This window comes from Giraffa tippelskirchi, chromosome 9 (genome assembly GCF_054371585.1).
Source record: "Giraffa tippelskirchi isolate mGirTip1 chromosome 9, T2T-mGirTip1v1.2.pri, whole genome shotgun sequence".
In the NCBI taxonomy this organism is placed as follows: Eukaryota; Metazoa; Chordata; class Mammalia; order Artiodactyla; family Giraffidae; genus Giraffa; species Giraffa tippelskirchi.
Window position 1 is genome coordinate 153,096,580 of NC_137283.1, and position 23,802 is coordinate 153,120,381.

Genomic DNA, 23,802 nt, shown 5'->3' on the forward strand with positions numbered 1-23,802 from the left:
AGGAGATGATGTGAAAGCGGAAGCCTGTCTTTTAAGAAACAAAACAGGTGCAAGAAGGGGGGTGGGGGGAAGTGTCCCATTGGAAGCCGTCTCTGGGGGTTCAGAGAAGTATGAGGTTAAATTAAGCAAGTGTTGCTTCCCAGAGGACTCTACTTTTCTCAAGGGTTTCTTTATTTTACCGAAGCCCTCAGCCCGGAATCTGACCCTCTTCCCTAAGAATGATCTCAGATGCTCTCTCTCGGGCCTGGGCATATGTCTTGTCTCGGACATCAGGACACCTGGAGCCAGAGTTTTGAGTGAGAGAAGCTGATGACAGGGCAAGAGTTCTGGATTACTAGCTGAGGTGTTGATGCTCGGGCCGGAAGCATCCTTCCAGGTCAGCTCCATAGCGACCAGGTCTGATAATTGTGCAGTTCGCAAGCGGAGCCCAGCTTGAAAGTGAAGAAGCTTTGGGTACTTACTGCATCCTGAGCGTTAGATTGCATCTCCGATGATTAGATTGAAGTGTTTGTGAGGGTGAATTAGGGAAGCGGGTGTCTCTCTCTTCAGATGTGACATCTGTGGGAAGAGAAATGAGTTCCTGGCAGGAATGATTAGGCTTTTTTCCCCCCTCATTCTTATTTAAAACTGATTGCCTGTAAATATGGGCTTCGCAGGTAAATCAGCCCCTAAAGAATCCGCCTGCCAATGCAGGAGACACAGGAGACCCGGGTTCATCCCTGGGTAGGGAAGATCCCCTGGAGTAGGACGTGGCAACCCACTCCGGTATTCTTGCTTGAAAAATTCCATGGATAGAGAAGCCTGGCAGATTACAGTCCCTGAGGTCGTCGAGTTAGACTGGACTGAGCACCCACGCACTTGTAAATGTATATGGTTTCCCAGTGCTGTGTGTTCATACATTCAAACACTGTTATCATTATTTCAGGCTCTTTTACTGAACGCCTACCTAGACTCCCCCACCCACTGCTTTCTCCACTGAATAGGGTCTCTGCTTGCTCCAGGGCCTTCCTCTGTAGCTAACCCTAATTTTGAGTACTAGTGCTCTTCACAGGGTATTCCCTGGGCCTGTGCTGGTCTGCAGATTGTTCCATATTCATCTGTAGTGAGAGATACCTATAGAAATTGAGAGGAAAGAGAAGAAATTGAGAAGAAAATGATAGCAATTTGGTATTGCCTTGGCATCCAAGCACATTAGTTAGTTGGACTTTGTTTTATCTTATTTGTAAAGGTTTTTGTTGAATTTTACTAGAATATTGGTCCACACAGGATACATCGAAAATAAAAAAGTCCTCCTCTAAAAAATGGTTTGAGCAGCACTACATTCTATATAACTTGCAGATTTATATCTCCACCTGACTTCTCACAGAGTTCTTTCACATCCTCAACTACTTTTCCATCTCTGTGTTTGTGCTTAGTCGCTGAGTTGTGTCTGACGCTTTGCAACCCCATGGACTGTAGGCTGCCAGGCTCCTCTGTCCATGGAGATTCTCTGGGCAAGAATCCTGGAGAGGGTTGCCATGCCCTCCTCCTTTTACATCTCTGCTTGAAGATAATTATGATAGTTTTAATGAACTATTACTATGTGCTAGGTACTGAGTAAATGTTTAGGGGATACATTCCTTATTTTCTCTACAAGATTGATATTCTTACTATGTTTAACAAGGCTCTCAGAAGCAGAACTCCAAATATCCACCCCCTTCCAAACCTATTGCTCTTCTAATTGTTTCTACCCAATCACTCCCACCAAAAATTTAGTTATCCTCCTTATTTTGTCCCCTTTATCCTTCAGTTCAGTTCAGTTGCTTAGTCTTGTCTGACCCTTTGTGACCCCATGGACTGCAACACGCCAGGCTTCCTTGTCCATCACCAACTCCCGGAGCTTGCTCAAACTCATGTCTATCGAGTCAGTGATGCCATCCAACCATCTCATCCTCTGTCATCCCCTTCTCCTCCTGCCCTCAATCTTTCCCACATCAGGGTCTTTTCCGATGAGTCAATTCTTTGCATTAGGTGGCCAAAGTGTTGGAGCATCAGCTTCAGCATCAGTCCTTCCAATGAACATTCAGGACTGATTTCCTTTAGGATGGACTGGTTGGATCTCCTTTCAGTCCAAGGGACTCTCAAGAGTCTTCTCCAACACCACAGTTTAAAAGCATCAATTCTTCAGCACTCAGCTTTCTTTATGGTACAACTCTCACATCTAATTTTTTACTCCTAGATCCAATTAATTAACAAGTCCTGTCGTCTCCAAAAGGTGTCCCCGGTCCATCTAGTTCTCTCCCTTCCCATTGCTGTAACCTCAGGCTAAGCCTCTGTCAACCCATTCTCCAAACAGTAGCCAGGTAATTTTTTAAAAATATAAGCAGGTCACACCATGCTTCTCTTTAAGCTCTCCAGTGAGATTTTGTTGCACTTTAAATACAAACCCTAATCCTTACCACAGCAGAGAGGTTTCTGTTTAATTTTGCCCCAGCCTGGTTCTCTTATACCATGCTCCCATAGGCCATAGTTTTGAGTGCTAGAGCCACATTGCCCTGTGACTTTTACTTTCCCGAATAAGGCTAGCTTATAGTACTTGCTGCTCCTTTTGTCTGGATGCCTCTGCCTGCTCCCCCTCCCCCAACCCCACCATCCCTTTACATAGTAGACTCCTAAATACCCCATAGGTCTCTGCTGAGATATCATCTACTCCAATAGGCTTTATCTAACCAACCACCCAATGTAGTCTACCCCGGCATTCTTCTCTGTTGGATCCCCTTGCTTTGTTTTCTTTCACACATTATTCACTCTCTGAATCAGCTTGCATTTGTTTACTTGTGTATTATCTCCTCATCCCCCTCGAGAAGAGAGTCTTTCATTGTTTTAACAAGATCTGACACATCCTACATACTCAGTATTTAGTGAATGAGTGCATGATTGAATGAATAAATAACACACTGAGGAAAAATATTCTGTTTTTGCCTGTACTTCATCTTGGGCCCTCCTTGCTGCTGATCAGAATCTCTTGGGTCCCAGAAGCACACAGATAGACCATTTTGTTTCCCCTGCCCCCTCGTCAAAGACAGCTCCATGGAATGACGTGCATTTCAACTCGACGGCAGAGTAGCATTCCTAGAACCAACTTTAAAGCAAATATTCTTGATAAGAAAGAGATCCTTGCTTCTGTGAACGTCCCTAAATTGTAATCATGGCTGTTTGGGCAGTCATTTGCACCTATGACAACTTGACTGTTCTGCTAATCATTTACTTGCTGAATCCTAATGTTACTGCTTGGTGACTGCCTTTCCTAGCTGTAGCGTGTTATGTCATCCTTTACATGTTAGCCAGAAGCTTCAGTGACAGCACTCTAGGAACTGGATGAGTTGCCACATTCTGAGTGTTAGAGAAATGAGTGGAACCAGCCACTTTATGATCTTCATCACTTGCAGCCTCTTGTGTGTATATCTGGGTCTTAAGAACTATCCAGAGCGCCGCTGATAGCAAATGATGGCCAAGTCAATATTTCAATTCAATAAACTGTATTAAGGCCTATGATAGCCTGGCATTATGTTTTCAAGTTTATTTCACAAAATGTTATGTAAAATGATTATTAATGACTCAGAAATGGATTTCAGTTCATTTTGGACATGGAGACGCCTTCTCTTTTTTTTATATGAAATTTCAGAGCTCCCTTGGCTTAGGATCGTTAAACAGCTGTGTGGTACATATGAAAAGCAGCATTTGATCATGAATATTTCCATGACATTCTGCACATGTTTTTCAGTGAGTCTGGATACAGCAGCAGATTTTGGGATAGGAGGCACACAGGAGATTTGAACACAAGGTATTTGCAGACAGGAGGAATTGGAAAAGTACAGAACATCAGACTATTTACAGTACATTTACTCATAATTAGGAATCTACCTCAGTTAATTTGGTATCCTTCAAAGGTTATTTCAGAGGGAAATTATGCAGCGTCTTTACATTTTATTCTCTCTTTTCTCCCACGCTTGTTTATTTAATGATTGCTTTTCTTTTGAAAATGGAGGGAGGAAGGAGAAGTGTTGCTTGAATCTAGGAAACCCTGATTGTTCCATCCAGACAAACTTCCCCAGAGTGGATTGTTTCATCCAGACAAAATTCTCCAGAGTGGAAAGTGGAAGGATGGTTTGACTGTTTAAACACATTTTTTCTTTACTTTCAGTAAATGGGGCTCATTATGTTTCTTCAATTGCTTTTGATCAAACTTCAGAGACAGGTTCTTATTGGGGAACTTATTTAGGATGGAAACGGAGTCACTCTGCTATGCACCTGAAACTAACACACCATTGTAAATCTACTATACTTCAGTTGAAAAAAGTGAAGCGATAAAGTTAAAAAAAGAGAAGTGTCTAGAGTGAATCAGAGAAGACAAAACAAACCCTTGTATTTCTTCATTAACATTTGGAGATGAGAAAAAGGGAAGAAAAGACAGTCTGCCTCCCAAATATATAAATGAGATGTAGTGTTACACATTTCATGTATATTTTATTTTTTAAATAAATTATCGGTTGTTAATATCCCCTTAATTGTTTAACTGACCGTTATTGAACTTAGAAGGCTCAGTAATATTCTTTCAGAGTAGCACGGGTGAATTTATATTTCAGTGCCATTGAATGAGTCCACAGAAGTAGATATAAACACCTTCATTTGGTCTTTATTAGTTATGCCCAACTGTGCACACCATACATTCCCACAATGGCTTGGCAATGCAGAGTTGTTTTTGAGTCATACTAAGTACTCTATACAAGTTCTCAGTAGATGAATCCTACACACTCACGTTCTGTTTGCTACAACAGATCTCTCGTGTAATGTTGGACAACAGTCCTCTGCTCCGCCGTGGAAAAACAGTAAAATGTTTATCTCACTTAGAGCACGTGATAGTCATCAATTATTACAGTTAGATTCTTTGTGGATGGAGAAAAGTTCCAGAACTTAATGGCCAATGTTGTATTATTGCGAGATTTTTAAAAGTCTCTGGATAATGATTGCCTGATTGGGAAATAGGCTTCTGCTTTGTCAGACCTAAAGGAGATCAATCCTGGGTGTTCATTGGAAGGACTGATGTTGAAGCTGAAACTCCAATACTTTGGCCACCTCATGTGAAGAGCTGACTCATTGGAAAAGACCCTGATGCTGGGTAGGACTGGGGGCAGGAGGAGAAGGGGATGACAGAGGATGAGATGGTTGGATGGCATCACTGACTCGATGGACATGGGTTTGGGTAGACTCCGGGAGTTGGTGATGGACAGAGAGGCCTGGCGTGCTGCAATTCATGGGGTCGCAAAGAGTCGGACACAACTGAGTGACTGAACTGAACTGAACTTGTCAGACCTACTTCCAGAGCTTGATGAAAGAAGAGGGGAGAGAGGCAGTGACTTAATTTCTCACCATCTTTTCTATGTTTGGCTAATGGCAGGACAAGATCAGAGATGCAGAAAGTCAACACAGATCTTTGTATTTATGTGTATGGAAATGACTAGTTTTTCTAAGTGAAAGTGACGTCGCTCAGTCGTGTCCAACTCTTTGTGAATCCATGAACTGTCGCCTACCAGGCTCCTCAGGCAACAGTCCATGGAGTTTTCCAGGCAAGAGTCCTGGAGTGGGTTGCCATTTCCTTCTCCAGGGGATCTTCCTGACACAGGGATCGAACCTGGGTCTCCCGCATTGCAGGCAGACTCTACCATCTGAGCCACAGGGAAGCCCTGTACTTTAGTTTTTTTAAAGGTGTCTAGTATTAAAAAGTGTCCAAGTGATTAATTTTTGAGTCCTACGTTGAAACATACTCAAGTTGCAGATCAGAAAATCTGTACTCACATTGCAAAAGGCTTCTTAAAGTCTCCGTGATTTCTTGATTTTCTTTGACTAGTTTTATAGTGTGGATATGTTGATATAGTATTGAAAATCCTGTACAGTCTCACCTTTCTTCACATTTGAATATTAGTATCATTTACCTAATACTAAATGATTGCCTATTCAAGTTTCTTCCATCTAATCATTCATTCATTCATTCACCCATTCACTTAAAATGCTCTTAGAAAGCATCTGTACTGGCATCATGGGGGATAAAAATACAGTGGAAAATATTGTAGTGCTCATTGAGAATTTATAATCCAGTGAGATAGGCTTTACTTCCATGAAGTTACCAGAAGAAATCAATGAAAACACTTAATTTGTTTTTATTTTTTTTCCAGGAGGGAGACAAGAGAATGATGAAAAAGGAAATTGTATGTTTTACCGTCAGAACTCTCAACTGCACAGCATAGAAATGACACAGGATCAAAGTAGCCCATTGAAATGCACCCGGAGAACTTTCTTTGTATTGCTCAGGACTGGTTTTGAATGGTTTTCATATTTGCAGTAAGAATCCAAAGGTGAGATTGAGAATATAACATATTTAAATAGAAAGTTGCTTGATATACTTTTGGTTGACAGCCACTTAGAAAATATTAAGCACCTTCAATACATGAGGCCTTGTGCAGGGCTCTGTGAAGGTTGCATATATGAATCAGAACATAAGAAATGAAGTGGTGATCATGCTGGGGAGCTCAAGGGTGACTGTGGCCCTTTGAATGACTCAGAAAAATCAGAGACCGTTGGTAATATACCCTGAGATGTGCAGAAGGGTATTTGGGTTAGAAAGCATAGTATGTGAGAGAGGGGTTAAAATCTCAGATGTGGCAAATTCATTTTATCTCCACACCAACTCTAATTAACATCTACTAGAATTGTGTTGAGTAGAATTCTGAAGTCACACCTAAGATTAAGGAAGAAATATGATGGTAATTGTTAGCAATATCTGGTATGTTTCTAACATGTTATATTTGTCTGGTGTTTGAAATCCCTGTTCTAGTCAATAGGGAGTCCAATGAATTTGAAAAAGGGGGAGCTGTCTATACTCAGGACAATAGTTCTTGAAACTCTCAAGCTGTTGTTTTCCCTTTAACATTGGTACTTGGGAAACAATGAATTCACTTGATGAATAAACTAGGATAATGGAAATTGATCTCTAAATTTATTTCTTGGGATTTGGCAAATGGATATTAAGGGCTTTGAAAAGCTCCTTGACACGTCCCTTAACAAGGAAAAAAAAATAGAAATCCCTAACCACATGGAGCTTATATTCATAGTGATGGAGACAAACAAAAATCAAGGTTAATAAATAAAATATATAGTAAGTTAGACAACTGTAAGGGGAAAGCTAAATCAGTAAAAGAGGACCTGTTATTGTGTGAGGACATTTGAGTTGAAAGGGATTCTGAAATTGTACACAGGGTAACAAAAAGGCCTCACTAAGAAAGTGATATTTGAGTAAAGACATGAAGGGAGCAAGAAATTGAGTTAGTGGATCCTTGGATAAAGAATATTCCAGCAGAGCTGTCAACCAGCACAAAGGCCCTGAGGTGAGAGTATGTCTGTCGCAGTCACAACAGCAGTGAACATCTGGGGGAGGGTGGGTTGGGGGTTGTGAGAGATAAGGTTAGAGAGAGAAAGAGAAGGTAATCGTGTCCTGCCTTGTAGCTCAGGATGTTGGCTTATACTTTTGGAGAATTGAAGAGTCATCAAAGGATTTTGAATAGCAGAGTGCCATGAAAGAAGGCAGAGCCTCTGAGAAGATTGTTTGCAGTGTGTATATAATACAACATCCTAAAAGATTGTTGTTGTTCAGTCCCTAAGTTGTGCCGGACTCCTTGTGACTCCACGGACTGCAGCACACCAGGCTTCCCTGTCCTTCACTCTCTCCTGGAGTTTGCTCAAACTCCTGTCCATTGAGTCAGTGATGTCATCCAGCCATCTCATCCTCTGTCTCCCTCTTCTCCTCCTGCCTTCAATCTTTCCCAGCATCAAAGGATTGCTAATTATCAATAAGAAAATGATGACAACCAAAAAAAGAAAAGAAAAAGACAATAACCGAATAGAAGATGGGGCGAAATGAGAATAGGACCACTCTGGCTATGACCTAGGGAGGGAGGACAAGAGCAGAAGCCAGGAGTGGGATTAGGGAACAATTGTAATTAACTCCGTGAGGGATGATGGTGACGTGGACCACAGTCATAGCAGTGGAAGTCTTTAGGAGTAGTCAGATGCTTGAAACATTTTCAAAGCAGCGCTTACGGGATTTGCTGACCGCTTGGATGTGTGGTATAAAAGAATTTGAGGAATCAAAGATGACTCCACTGGTTTTGGCCCGATCACAGAAACTTTCGTTTAATAATGATGTGTCCAACTTCCTGCTTCCACAGCCCGCCTATCCCCACAGCTGAGACCAATAAATTGCTATAAACAGGCTTAACCAACAGTTCCTGCAGGGCCTCTTGGTCCAAAGAGCAGAAGGGATTCCAGAAAGAGGCAATCCAGAGGGACCTGTAGGCACAGTCCGTGGGCTCTGCATATATCAGAGCTCCCCAATGTGCAGCTCTGACCTTGGATCCTGGCTTCAGATCACCTCCTTTTGTTTTGCTCCCATTGCCTCTGAATGCCTGCTTTGGTTTTCTGGAATAGAAGGGCCACTCTATCACCCAAGTGCTTAAAAGCAATGAGGTCCCGCTTTAGTGCTGCATGACCGACTACCTGCTTCCAAAGTCCTTGCTGCCAACCACCTGCCTGCCTGCTTGTCCATCCATTTCCCAATGCCAAATCCTTGACACTGAGATCTTCCTAGCTGCCAGGACATCTGCCTGTTGCCTACTGTTGGACCTCTCTGGAGCCGGCAACTTGCCATACTGGCCTGGACCTTTGCCTGCTCCCTGCTGTCCCCAACTCCTAAAGTTCTGTGGCTTTTCCCATGTGTTCACTTCTTTCCAGTTCTTAAGAGAATTCATTCATTTAAGGATTTGTTCATTCATATCTGCATTCATGCATTCAAATTAACATTTAATCAGTGCTAACTCTGAGTCATCTATTCGTTGGAGACTGTAGGTAATAAGTGAATAATACATAGGCTCTATTTCCTATGTTGTAGAGAATCTCCCAGAGTCTAGGAGGATGTGGACTGATGAGGGAGAAAGACATGTAAACCATATTTATAGAAAATTGTGTTAATTGCCCTCCATCTACCATCATCTTTTTAAAAATAGGGACATTTTGCTGCTATCCAAGAATGTCGTGGGGCTTCCCCTGGCTCAGTTAGTAAAGAATCTGCCTGCAATGCGGGAGACCTGGGTTCGATCCCTGGATTGGAAGATACCCTGGAGAAGGGATTGGCTCCAGTATTCCAGCATGGAGAATTCCATGGACTGTACAGTCCATGAAAGAGTTGCGAAGAGTCAGACATGACTGAGTGACTTTCACTTTCACTTTCAAGAGCATCTTGCAGTGTTTTACAGCCTGGAGTTCAAGTTCATCTGATGGAGGCTGGGGTTTTTGCTCTCCCCTTCGTTAGCTGGATGGCATTGGCCAGTAGAGTTACCTCTGTTACTTGAGTTTTTTCATCTTTGAAATGGGAATAATAACTTGATGTCTTACAGGGTTGTTGTGAGGATTATATAAGACTTTCTTGGAAAGTGCTTTATCATAACTTCTGACACAGACTAAAGCACAATCGGTTTTATCACATCTTCCTTTTCTTCTCTTCTTCTCTTGCTTCTCCTAGGAATCTACGTGGGAGTGACAGGAACGAGGAAGAGAATCCTTGGCTTGAGGGAAACATTCTCTGATCCCACCGGTTTAGATTAGAAGTCTAGGACTCTCAGGGCGCCCTGTACTGATCTGAGTCCTAATACTGTTTAGTCATTACCTATTTATTTGGCCATCTCCCTCGAAGACTTTCACTCTTGTGGGCAAGGACTTTGCTTCCTCAGCATCTTGCTCAGTGCCATGTATGAAGAAGGACCAGTAAATATTCATTGACCTTGAACAGAAGGATGACAAGTCTTCCCATTGGTGGTGCCAAATGCATTAAATTTGAAAGAAGGCATTTATCACATGAAAGAGGAATAAGACTGATTCAAGCATTAAGAATAATGTGAGCAGAGCTCTGTGACAGGGCACCTCTAATGTATTTGGGAAATCTCAGGTCATGCTGGAGTCATCTATCTATCTGTCTGTGCATGGCATATGCTTTTGAATTTTGAAAAGTGGGCAGAAGCCAGATCTAAAAGGACGTTGTATGTATAATAACTGAAAAGTTTGGACCTTTTACTGGGATGCAGAGCGTGGAAGGATATAAAGAAGGGCCCTTGAGGCTTTTTGTGATCTAGTCCTCATCTGTCTTTTTCAGACTTGTCTCCTTGACTGACAGCTTAAACATGAAAATGTTTGTACATCATCCCTTCCCCACCCCTGAAACATCACAGTGCTTCTGTTTCCTGCTTTGTTTCTTTGCTCGTACTGTTCTCACTGCCTGGAATCTCCCGCTCCTCCTGTTCACCTAGGCTTCCAGGGACCCCTCTCTGCAGGCTAACTATTATTCATCCTGTAGCCCAGAAGTCACCATTTCCAGAAAGTCTCACTAAGTTCTGAGTTCCGTAACTCTCAGGTAGTCACTAAAGTTCACATTCAATGAGCACACACTACATACCAAGCACCCTGGTGTTTACTTGGTGTCTATAATTTGATTTAATCCTTACTAGTCCCACCCTCAATACTATAAAATAGATACTATTACCTTTCGTTAGAAAACTGAGCAAACTGGTATACTTTTGGGCAGATTTAGTCTACATTTTTAGATGAGTGGAAAAAAAAAAGCTTAGATAAATTATCTAGGATTCAAGAGTGGCTGAGCCAGGACACTAGATGTAGGGGCTATAATCCCCACTGTCTTTGAACTTGAACATGACACTTTGCTACCTATGTATTTTGTTTTTTAAAGCAGTATCAGTTTGGTAGAATATTCAGTTGACACAGCTTTCTTTTTTCAGTTACAGTCTTAAACCTTTCTGTGTCAAATCCCTTTTCCCCATTCCTTGATGATATCTTGGGCAGGTTCTATAATTATCTGGTCACTTTCCATTATTAAACTGACCTCCGCCCAGTTTAAGCTTTCCATTTATCTCTTTCAAAATCTTTTTCTTCCCATTGCAGGACAGGCTCTTGGCACAAAGGACCTGGAATGAAGATTGGGCATGGTCTGCTCAGTCACTCTCTCCCCACTTCCTCTATCTAAGACCCAACCTCACTGGGTTGGAGGGAGTCAGGGAGGAGAAGAGTAGAGAAAAGGGCTCACATCTCTTGACTACTGGTCTCTCCTTGTTGACTGTACGTGCTTTGGAGACAGACACTAATGGGCTGGCATTTTCCTTTGTATGGCACATGTCCAGTCACTGGTTGTCTGTGAGCACACATGTGGGTTCTTAGGAGGTCCATGCAGGGGCACCCACATACAGTTCCCTTACATTTGCTCAAGCACTTCCACAAGTCCTCTAACACCAAATCCTGGCATTCATGGTCCCCCCACAGGCTCGTGTGGATGGAATGTTCTCCCTGAGTGGGCAGTCCTCTTAGCTGGAAGGCCAGCAAGTTGGCTCAAACACAGGTAAGTTTCACAATGTCCACGTGATCATGAGAAATTCCCACGACCTTGTTATCCTCAAGGGAAGAATGTGCAGAAAGGTATCCTGGCAGTCACTCAGACTCTCATCCATCTAGTCATGGGGTTGATGAGCAAATCTACCACCTTAGCAGGTGTCCACTCAGGGTGTGAAGTGATGCCTCACCTGTAGCATCAGCCCTCGTCTGTGGCTTTGCCTTGAAAAACATTCTTACATATAAAATATATCATTCATGATAAGGTGTCTGCACAATTTAATGAACAATAGTAAAAATAATGACTGCCTTGCATTTACTATTTTGAGAATTAAAACATGGCCTGGTACCTCCGTTGTCCCTGAGTACCCTCTCTGATTGTGGGTTTTTGTTAATTCATTCTTACACATTTTAAAAAAATCTTAGCATAGGCATATTGTATTCATTTTGTTTTGCTGACATAGTAAATTAGCACAAACTCACTCGTGGCTGAAAAAATGTAATCTGTAGGTTTGGAGTCTGATATGGGTCTCGCTGGCTATAAAATCAAAATGTTGACAAGGCTGCTTTTCTTTCCAGAAGCTCAAGGGGAGCGCCTCTTTTGTGCCTTTCCAGTTTCTAGAGACCACTCACATTCCTTGACTTGTGGTCATCTTCTATCTTTGAGTCAGTGATGTTGCATCTCTCTGACTTTCTTCCTTAGTCACACTCAGTCTCCCCCCAAGTGACTTAATTGCTTTGTCTCCTTCTGACCACAGCGAGAAGAGACTCTCTGTCTTTAAGAATCCATGTAATTATTTGCTGGGTCAAAAATTTCATTTGCGTTTTTCTGTAAAATGTCGTAGGAAAATCCGAATGAACTTTTCTGGCCAACCCAGTAGCTGAATCTACCTGGATGATCCACCCATCTCAAAGTCCTTAACCACATCCTCAAATCTCTTTTCCCAAGTAAGATACATATTACCAGGTATTGAGGGTTAAAATGTGGACATCTTTGGAGGGAGTATTATTCTATGTACCACATGAATATATTGCTGAAAAACATTTTGTTTAGTTTTTCCTCTTTTCACAATTTATATAAACAGAATTAAACAGTAGGTATTCTTTTATGAGGCTTCTCTGGTAGCTCAGCTGGTAAAGAATCTGCCTACAATGCAAGAGGCCACAGTTTGATTGGGAAGGTCCCCGTGGAGAAGGGATAAGCTACCCACTCCAGTATTCTTGGGCTTCCCTGGTGGCTCAAATGCTAAAGAATCTGCCTGCAATACTGGAGACCTAGGTTTGATGCCTGGGTTGGGAAGATCCCCTGGAGGAGGGCATGGCAACCTACTCGAGTAGTTTCGCCTGGAGAATCCCCTTGGACAGAGGAGCCTGGTGGGCTACAGTCCATGAAATCAAAAAAGTTGGACATGAGTGAGCGGCTAAGCAGAGCACATTCTTTTATGACTTGCTTTTTCACTTAATATTAGATTTTGAGTTTATCCACATTGATTCAAGAGATATAGAACACTTATTTTTGTTACTATGTAGTATTCTATTGTAAGAATATACTATGCCATGATATGACTATAATATACCATTTATGTATCAGTTGTCCCTCAGTGTCCATGGGGGACTGATTCCAGAATCCCCATAGATACCTTAATCCACAGGTGTGTAAGTTCCTTATGTACAAGCATATCTCATTTCTCATTTTGTAGTGCTTTGTTTTATTGCACCTCTCAGATACTGCTTTTTTTTTTTTCACTAATTGAACGCTTGTGGCAACTCTGCATTAACCAGATCTGTTGATGTCATTTTCCCAAACAGCATTTGCTCACTTCCTGTCTCTGTGTCATGCTTTGGTTTGGTAATTCTTGCAATATTTCAAACACTTTTGTTTTTTACTGTGCTTGTTATGGTGATCTGCAATCAGTAATTTTTGATGTTACTATCATAATTGTTTGGGGGCACCATGAACTGTGCTCATATAAACTGGGAAACTTAAGTTTCGTAGGTGTTATGACTGACCCATTCACCGGCCATCTCCCATCTCCCTCTCCGCAGCACCCCCTATTCCCTAAAACAAATCGGTACTAACATTAGGCCAATTAATAATCCTATTGTGGCCCCTAAGTGTTTAAGTGAAAGTCGCACGTGTCTCACCTTAAATCAAAAGCTAGGAATAATTATGTTTAGAGAGGCAGGCATTTTGAAAGGTGAAATAGGCTGAGAGCTAGTCCTCTTGAGCCAAACAGCCCAGTTGTGAATGCAAAGGAAAAGTTCTTGGAGGAAATTAAAAGTGCTACTCCAGTGAACACACAAGTGATAAGAAAGTGAAACAGGCTTATTGCTGATTCGGAGAAGGTTTTAGTGGTGTGGATAGAAGATTAAACCAGCTACCACATTCCCTTAAGCCAAAGCCGATTCCAGAGCTGCAAATAAATGTCAAAATCTAGACGACCAAAAAATGATTAGACAGTTTTTGGCAAAATTATAGATGAGGCACATTGAATTTATTAAACTGTGCATTTAAGCATTTTTTAAATTTGTGATAAATGAAACAGTAGCATATATATGTGTGGTTTGGCAGTGTAACAACACCTGAATTGACAAAATATGCACGGCTGAATGGGGAGATAAGTTGGAAAAGGAGAGAACACACAAACTTCTTCCTAAATAATAATAGAGAATGAAAGAACATCATTTAAAATGACAAATCAAATAGCAAAGATCTGACCATATTAAAAGACAATGAGTAGATTTAGATAGTGAAGGAAAGGAGGGAAAGACTGGAAGAGAATTTTATTATTTCCAGTTATATAAATGTCCACACACATCAATATACTCAATAAAAAACAAAATTATATAGCACATTTGAGACTCAAAAGGACTTTCATATTAATACACGTAAATAGAATTATCACTCTTATCACAAGAAAAGATTTCAGGTTAGATCATAGTAAACGCAAAATCTGAGATATATGCTAACAACATGACTAAAACAGAGATATTAAAAAGATAAGGAATATATAACAATAAACTTATTAAAATGAAAGGGGGTGTCTCAAACTTGGCATTGGACAAAATAGAATTCAAACTAAAATGCACTGACTGAAACAACGAAGGGCACTATATAAAGCTAAAGAACAAATTCAAAATAAGTTCAAATAGCACAATATTATTTTTAATGCTACAGAAATTATAGAAAATGCAAGAAAAATATTTTGAAACAGACATTAACAACAGTAAATTGTAACTAAACTTAGACCAAGATAGCAATCAAAAAGTAAGCAATAATAGAGATTGATTTTTATTATAAATATTTGAGCTCATAAATTTTATATTAAGGATTGCTGAAGTGATGTCCCAAACATTAGAGCAATTTTTATTATGTTTTTTCTATTATAGCAATTACAATTTACATTTCTATTTCCCCTTCGAAAAAAAAGAATTTGTAGCTGAAAAAGCATTTTTGCATCACTCACTCAATGGACATGAATTTGAGCAAATTTTGGGAGACAGTGAAGGACAAAGAAGCCTGGTGTGCTGCAGTCCATGGAGTCACAAAGTCTGACATGACTTAGCAACTGAACATCTGTTATCAATTGTGTCTTACTGCCTTATGATAAAAGAATGTTTTCTATATTATTCCTCATTTTCAATATATTTTTCATTTTTTTTCAGTTCTTAAAAATAATGTCTGATTTATATTATCTGAGCTACTGTGTTGATTATGTCATTATAAAATGTCTTTCTTGGTCTTTCGTAACGAGTTTTTTCAAGTCTATTTTTTTCATGTTATAGCCACACAGGTGGGTTTTTTTGATTGTTCTTTGCATGGTATATATTTTTTCCATTCTTTTACTTTCAAACTATTTATGTTTATAAATCTGAAGTTTGTTTCTTATAGACAGCATACAGTTGGATTATTTTTGAAAATTTATTTTGCCATCCTCTGCTATTTAATTGAAGAGTTTAATACTGCATTTACATTTAAAGTAATTACAGATATGGTAGTGTTTACATCTTCCATTTTGCTATTTCTTTTCTGAATGTCTTATATCTTTTTCGTTACTTACTTCCTCCATTACTGTCTTCATTTAGTGTTAAATAGATACTTACTAATTAAAATTTCCATTTGTTTTAAATTTCTTTTACTATTTATTTTTGAGTTATTAGTGATTGTCCTGCAGATTACCATTAATATCTTAATTTACAGCAATCTAGTTCAGATTAATATCAATTTCAATAATATTTCTAAAGTATGTTGTTGTTGTTGAGTTGCTAAGCTGTGTCTGATTCTTTGTGACCCCATGATCTGCAGCTTGCTAAGCTCCTCTGTACTCCACTGTCTCCTGGAGTTTGTTCAAATTCTTGTCCGTTGAGTCAGTGATGCTATCTAACCATCTCATCCTCTGCCACTCCCTTCTCTTTTATGCCTTCAATCTTTCCCAGCATCAGGGTCTTTTTGAATGAATTGACTTTTTTTCACATTAGGTGGTCAAATATTGGAGCTTCAGCTTCAGCATCAGTCCTTCCAATGAATATTCAGGGTTGATTTTCTTTCAGATTGACTGTTCTGATCTCCTTGCTATTCAAAGAACTCTCAAGAGTCTTCAGCACTACGATTCAAAAGCATTAATTCTTTGGCACTCTCGGCCTTCTTTATGGTCCAACTCTCACATCTGCACATGACTATCGGAAAAATCATAGCTTTGACTATACAGACCTTTGTTGGCAAATTGATGTCTCTGCTTTTTAATATGCTATCTAAGTTGGTCATAGCTTTTGTTCCAAGAAGCAAGTGTCTTTTAATTTCATAGCTGCAGTCACTATTCACAGTGATTTTGGAGCACAAGAAAATGAAATTTGTCACTGTTTCCACATTTTCCCCATCTATTTGCCATGAAATGATGGGACTGGATGCCATGATCTTAACTTTTCAAATGCTGAGTTTTAAGCTAGCTTTTCCACTCTCCTCTTTCACTTTCATCAAGAGGTTCTTTAGTTCCTCTTCATTTTCTGCCATTAGAATGGTATCATCTGCGAATCTCAGGTTGTCAGTGTTTCTTCTGGCAGTCCTGATTCCAGCTTGTGCTTCATCCAACCTGGCATTTCACCTGAGGTACTCTGCATATAAGTTAATTAAGCAGGGGGATGATATATAGCCTTGATCTACTCCTTTCCCAGTTTTGAACTAGTCCATTGTTCCTTTTCTGGTTCTAACTGTTGCTTCTTGACCTGCATACAGATTTCTCAGGGACAAGTGAGGCAGTCTGATATTCCCATCACTTTAAGAATTTTCCACAGTTTGTTGTGATCCACGCAGTCAAAGACTTTCATGTAGCCAACGAAGCAGAAGTTGATGTTTTTCTGGAATTCTCTTGCTTTTTCTCTGACCCAACAGATGTTGGCAATTTGATCTCTGGTTCCTTTGCCTTTTCTAAATTCAGCTTGTACATCTGGAATTTCTCAGTTCCTGTTCTGCTGAAGCCTAGCTTGAAGGAATTTGAGCATTACCTTGCTAGCATGTGAAGTGAGCACAGTTGTATTGTAGTTTGAACATTCTTTGGCATTGCCTTTCTTTGGGATTGGAATGAAAACTGACCTTTTCCAGTCCTGTGGCCACTTGTGAGTTTTCCAGATTTGCTGACATATTGAGTGCAGCATTATAGCAGCATCTTTTTTTTTAGGATTTGAAATAGCTCAACTGGAATTCCATCATCTCCACTAGCTTTGTTAGTGGTAATGCTTCCCAAAGCCCACTTGACTTCACACTCCAGAATGTCTGAATGTAGATGAGCGGCTACATCACTGTGGCTATCTGGGTCATTAAGTCCATTTTTGTGTAGTTCTGTGTATCCTTGTCAGCTCTTCTTAATCTCTTTTGCTTCTGTTAGGTCCTTACCATTTATGTCCTTTATTGTTGAGATGCAATGCAATTTTAATAGCATTGGAATTATCTCCTATTAGCCCAACCTCTAGCTTTCACTGAGTGGTTAATCTCCCTGATTTTGCAGTCATTTGGCCCCGTTTCACCTTTTGCTTGCAGTACTTAAGTTTCTAGGCATTGTGAGAATGTCCCAAGTTGCGTGTGTTCTTTCTGCATTTGAGTCCTAACTTCTCTTTTCTCCAGGGAATTAATAGTTATGGTCAGGAAACATTATCGGGCCAAGAACAGTTATAAAAACAGTGAAATAATCTTCTACTTTAAAAATCTAGAAAAATAAGAGTAAAATAAATCAAAAGTTACAAGGAAAGAAATAATAAAGTTTAGAGAGAAAACCTAGAGAAAGGAAAACAATAGGGAAGACCCAGAAAACCAAGAACAAGAATTTTGAATTCATCAATAATATTGATAAACTTCTTCTTTCATGTCTTAGCAATGAAAAATGAGAGAAAACACAGTTATAAAAATTAAGATGGAAAGCCCAGATAATTTTTCAGATGCACAGCAATTAAAAGAATAATGAAGGAATGTAACACGATTTTTCCCAATAAATTTGATAGCTCAGATGAAATGGACAATATCCTTGAAAGACACAAAATATCTAATCATACATAAGAAGAAATTTAAAATCAGGACCTTCCCATAATTTATGAGACAATTTAATATGTAATTAGAATTTTTCCCCACAATAAAAATCTTTGCCCAAATGGCTTCACCAATGAATTTTACAAAATCTTAAGAAACAAGCAATTCCAAATGTTTATCAATGCTTTCAGAAAATAAAGGAAGATTTTCCTCTATTTCAAAGTGATTTAAACCTACTGATTTTTCAACTAAAGTGAACCTACTTTGATACAAAACCACAATTTTATTTAAGAAAAAATATGATTACATGCCAATAACACTCATTAAATGTAAAGAAAATATTGTCAGTAACATTATTAATATATCAAATTACCAACAAATAAAAGGGATACATAAATCCAAAAGTTTATTTTAGAAAGGTAAAGTTGTTTTAACATTAGAAAAATCAATATAATTTACCATATTAACAGAATAAAGAAGAACAAACAAATAATCATCTAAATGAATTGAGATAAAGTGTTTGAAAAAAATGCAACACTTGTTTATGACAAAAACTCTTAGCCAACAAGACAAAATAAAGAACTTCCTCAGTTTTACAGGAGATTCTGTGACAATACAAATATTATGCTTAATGGCGAAACTGTAAATGCTTTCCTCCTAAGCTTAAGCTTCTCCTTTTCCTCTCTTCTTTTTCAATCTTGTTTTCTTCCTCTTCTTCTTTCTTCTCCTACTCCACTTCATTTTTTTCTTTTCCAGAACCACAAGTGGCATCCATCACTTCGGCCAACATCCATGTGTTACATGGACCCAGTTTAAATGCACACAAGCTGAAAACTTCACCTGAGCTTTTTTTTTTCTCAGTGAAATTCTGTTTGAACACTTACTACTTCTTCAATTTTTATGTGTAGAAATTCTTTATATACTCAATAGACATGAGTTTGAGCAAACTCCAGGAGATGGTGAAGGACAGGGAAGTCTGGCATCCTGCAGTCCATGGGATCACAAAGAGTCGGACACGACTGAGTAACTGAACAACAATATACTCTGATAAATACTCTATTGCATATTATATATATTTCAAGCATTTCCCAGTCTTTCGTTTGTTTTTTAATCCTGTTTAGAGTTACTTTTGTTATATGGATATGATAATTTTGTACTGGATTTTTCTTTGTAATTTGCACTTCCTACGTCTTAAGAAATTTCTTCTTGTTTTGATATCATGAAGATATTCTGCTATATTTTCTTCAAGGAGTTCTAAATTATTTAGTGTGTTTTTGCACTTGTTTATTTCAATCCATTAGGGATGATATATTGTTTTATTGTTCCCTGTGACCTAATTTGTGATGCCACTTCTGCCATATGTCAAGTTTCCATATTATGAGCGGCTTCAGTTTTTGTTTTTACTGTTTTTGAAGTTATTTCCATTGATAATTTTGTCTATATCTATGGAATAAAATGTTTAGTTACCATAGTTTCAAAATAAGTCTGATTCCTCATTTTGCTGTTTATTTTTTAAACTTCTTGGCTATTTTCCTACATTTACTTTCTCATGTACATTTTAAAATCTATTTGTCAGTTTTTAGCAAAAATTCTATTAGTATGTTGATTTGAATTACACTGATCTCTAGATAAATTTATAGAGAAGTTAAATACACATCATATTGCATCCTCTCTTTTAGGGTTTTTTTTTATCTTTCTATTTGTATTTTTATGTCTTTAATGATATTTACCAATTTTCTCCACGTAGGTGTTATTTATTATTTGTTTGGTTGATCCTAGGCTATTCATGGACTTCCCAGGTGATGCTAGTGATAACGAGCCCGCCTGCTAATGCAAGAGATACAGGAGACGTAGGTTGGATCCCTGGGTTGGGAAGATCCCCTGGAGGAGGGCATGGCAACTCACTCCAGTATTTTTGCCTGGAGAATCCCATGGACAAAGGAGCCTGGGGGTATAGTCCATAGGGTCACAAAGAGTTGAAGAAGACTGAAATGACTTAGCAGGTACACACCCACGTGAGCTATTTATACATTTATATCTGGGACTCAACTTTTAAATTCCATATTTTCTTTCTGGATTTCAATATTTGCAGGCCCATTATTTTATTGTGTATGTTATTCATGTATCCTATTGTTTCCTGGACTTCTAAAAATTATGATATTTTATCCCCAAAATTATCTTTTGGTAAAGGATATGTTTGTTAGTTATCTCTTTTATTAAGATACTTTATATAAACAGCTTAGAAAAGTGCCTGATATAGAAAGGGCTTAATAAATGTTAGATAGTATTATAATTATTTTCATTACTACTGTTTTTTTGGAACATGAACTTTTCACCTGCAAATAATGACATATTTTTCTGTAACATTTTGTAGTTACATCCCATTTCTTTTTCCTGTTATATTGTGTTAGTTTGGAGTATCCTAAGTGATAGTAGGAATCACCTATATTTCAATCTGAGATGATTTTTGCTGTGGTGGTTGGCAGATTGTTTTATCAGGTTAAGGAGGTCAACTTCTATTTCTTGTTGGCTAAGAGCTTTGAAACAATCATGAATACCAGTTGATTTTTGCAAATATTCTTGCATCTATTGAAATGACGTTTTTTTTTTCTCCTTTGGTATGGTAATATACAAATTCCATTGCCAATCACTGCAATACAGGAAGATAAGCTTGAGGGAGACTGCAGTGGGTGTTGAGTGAACATCATTCTCTGCGTGGTACACCTCTTTGGTTTTCAATATTCAACTTCTACCCATCTTCTAATATTTAAAATTGCAAATAACCTCACAGTAACTCCCAAGAGCTACTGTCTAACATAATATATTCATTCCTGTACTAACAAAAACAAATCTCTCTGAAAGCGATGGCACAAAGTCTCATCAGTTCTTGCATTAATTTCTGCTTTATGTTCACTCTTCTTTTAGTTCATAACTTAGCAGCATCTTTATATCCTGGAATCTCTGCACTGAGGAATCATTACTCACACATCCTGTATAGTATCATAGGTAAAAGTGAGAGTAGAAAAGAAAAAAATCATATGCAAATATGAACATACCAGGACAAAGGAAAAATATGGGTCATCACTATGGACTTCATTTACAAAGCTGTGCACAAGGTCATATTTGATACATAATATTTATTTCCCAGATTACCCTAGTGGTAAAGAACCCTCCTGCCAATGTAGGAGACATCAGAAACTTGAGTTCGATCCCTGGGTCCAGAAGATGCCATGGAGGAGGAAATGGCAACCCACTCCAGTATTCTTGCCTGGAGAATCCCACGGACAGAGAAGCTTGGCGGGCTGCAGTCCATAGGGTAGTTAAGAGCTGGACGTGACTGAAGCAACTTAGAACACATTTATCTTCAGAACTACTCCGTTTTTTACCTTTGCTTTTAGCCATTATCTTTACTGGGCAGTTTCTATAGCTGACAGGTGATTTAATTTGTTTTCCTTAGAGATTTGAACTCTTGATGATCCCCCCTGTTATTAGGGTGCTGCATTATTTCTTTCTCTTGTACAACTGCACATGGGTGCATTGTGGATGGTGGCGGGCCCAGCAGAATTCCCTGAATAATGAACATATCCCTCCTTATGGTATCTTTAAAAACCCAAAATACATTTAGGTACACTCCTATTCAGGTTATCTATGTCCATTTATCAAGCGAAGATTTAAGTATTTGTACTGACTGATGCTTAGGAACACCTTTATTTTGATTTTCTTTATTTGTGGTAAATGAGAAACTCCAAGTGATGTACAATGATTGACCAAAAAAATCCTAAGCACCACTCTTTGTTAGAGAATGGCTTGAATATTTACAAGTGAGCTAGTGACTTATCACAGCCATTTTCTTTCAGATAAGCTTTTTAAGCACTGTGTGTGTGTGTGTGTGTGTGTGGTGTGTGTGTGTGTGCATGCATGCATATATTCCTCAGAGTTTCTCAGATACCTCCCATACTTAGCTGAGAGCAGAACCCCTTATCACTTAGATGTTTTCTTTGCAACCAAGAGGTTTGGGAGTTTCCTGCTTTTGTTCCGTAGGGCTTGTGGTCAAGCTCAAGAGAAGAACTGAGATGGAGCTTTCTGAGAACACCCCTTCCTGAGTGTTGGTAGTGAATCAGGTGTTGCATTTTTCTTGGACATGGGCATGGTTAGGGGCAGTCTAAGTACATCACTCAGATTCTAAAAGAACCCAAAGGAGATATTGTATGTAGGGTGGTCTTACATTCCATCATTCCATTTTCTGGGTTCAGTCTTTCAGATTCAGACATGGCTTAAGCATTTCTTTTAGTATCAAAGACAAATATGACTCTAAGGTTACATTTTTGTTGCTTATTTTGTTGTTGTTAATAAGACTACACATGCTATCAAGGAACTCAAATGTTTATATACTGCCCAGAATATAATAAATCTCTTCATTGATAGCAAGTCTAACTGAGAGAAGACTACAATGCTTGTCAGTTTTTTAGATAAGCTATTTCTACCTATTTTCTGTCCTCTTAGTAAATGTTCTGTTAATTCCTTCCACTATTATTTAAAAAATTATTAAGAGGCATTATTAGGGTTTTCTGGACAATAAATATTCCCAACTTTAATTAATAGCTAGCACACTTAGCTATTTATTAAAAACTATTAATTAAAAATCCCCCTCACCTTATTCAAAGTTAGAGCTGTTCAAGAATCCCTCACCGTATTACTAAAATGACGCGTGTGTGAGTGTATGTTTTGAGAGAGATTTTTTTCTGTGTATTTTTCAGGATTAGTATCAGTTTAATCCTCCAGAAGGAGATGGAAGTGAAGCAACCCACTCCTGTTTTCATATCACAGGGCATATATCCTTTTCACATTCTCAGCATGTCTATTTCCATGCTTTTGAGTGGGAGAGATTTGTTGGTGAGCATGGCTTGTTGGAAACAGACAAGAGAGAAAAACTTAAAGATAAATTGGCAATCCTTATCCTAAATGACTTTCATTAAAAAAAGAGAAAATAGAAAAACTCCCATTACTCCTTATTTTAGAACTTTTAATGGAATGCTATTTAGAAATGAGAAATGTTTAATAGTCATTGGACTAGTGAATATAATTTAGTCATAGTACATATATGGATCTATTACTCATTTTTCCCTCTATACTAATGTGAGTTAGGAAATAAGAACAGGAAATATCAAATTAATATATACTTTTATGATGAATAAATTGTGAAAATAAAAGAAAATATTTGGAAAGAACTTAATATTAGAAATAATCTGCAAGTCTTATTTGCAGCTTACAGAGTACAGAATTTAATGCTTCAAAACCACTGGATATCTAAATTGTAGGTTAATTACTGATATCATCTTTAAAATCACTTTGCTTATGTTTAAAATATGATAATTAATTCTTGTGTTGTCACATCCAACTGCTCTTAGAAAATAGATTTCAATTTTTACACTGTGAGAAAAAATAGCAATATAAAAACAGGAATGAATTAGAAAGAGGATTAAGTAAGAAGACAGGCAAATATTTTTATTTATATCTTACAAAGTCATGTGGATCAGGTAACATTCTGAAGTTATTTCAAAACAAAGTTATGTTTTTAAAATAAATGGCATATAGTTTGATAAACAGGACTTTCCTGGTAGCTCAGATGGTAAAAAATCTGCCTGCAATGCAGGAGACCCAGGTTCAGTCTCTAGGTCGGGAAGATCCCCTGGAGAAGGAAATGGGTACCCACTCCAGTATTTTTGCTGGATAATTCCATGGACAGAGGAGCCTGGTGGGCTACAGTCCATGAGGTCACAAAGAGTCGGACATGGTCGATAAAC

General features: G+C 38.6%; 1 long non-coding RNA gene across 1 annotated transcript; it reads left to right on the forward strand.

The window, feature by feature from the left end:
• LOC145521594 (uncharacterized) lies at nt 1-19,469 on the forward strand. The gene is made up of 4 exons (XR_014065519.1): nt 1-376; nt 6,213-6,392; nt 11,416-11,491; nt 18,755-19,469. It is a non-coding gene; the product is annotated as an uncharacterized LOC145521594 (long non-coding RNA).
• The last annotated feature ends 4,333 nt before the right edge of the window (nt 19,470-23,802 follow it).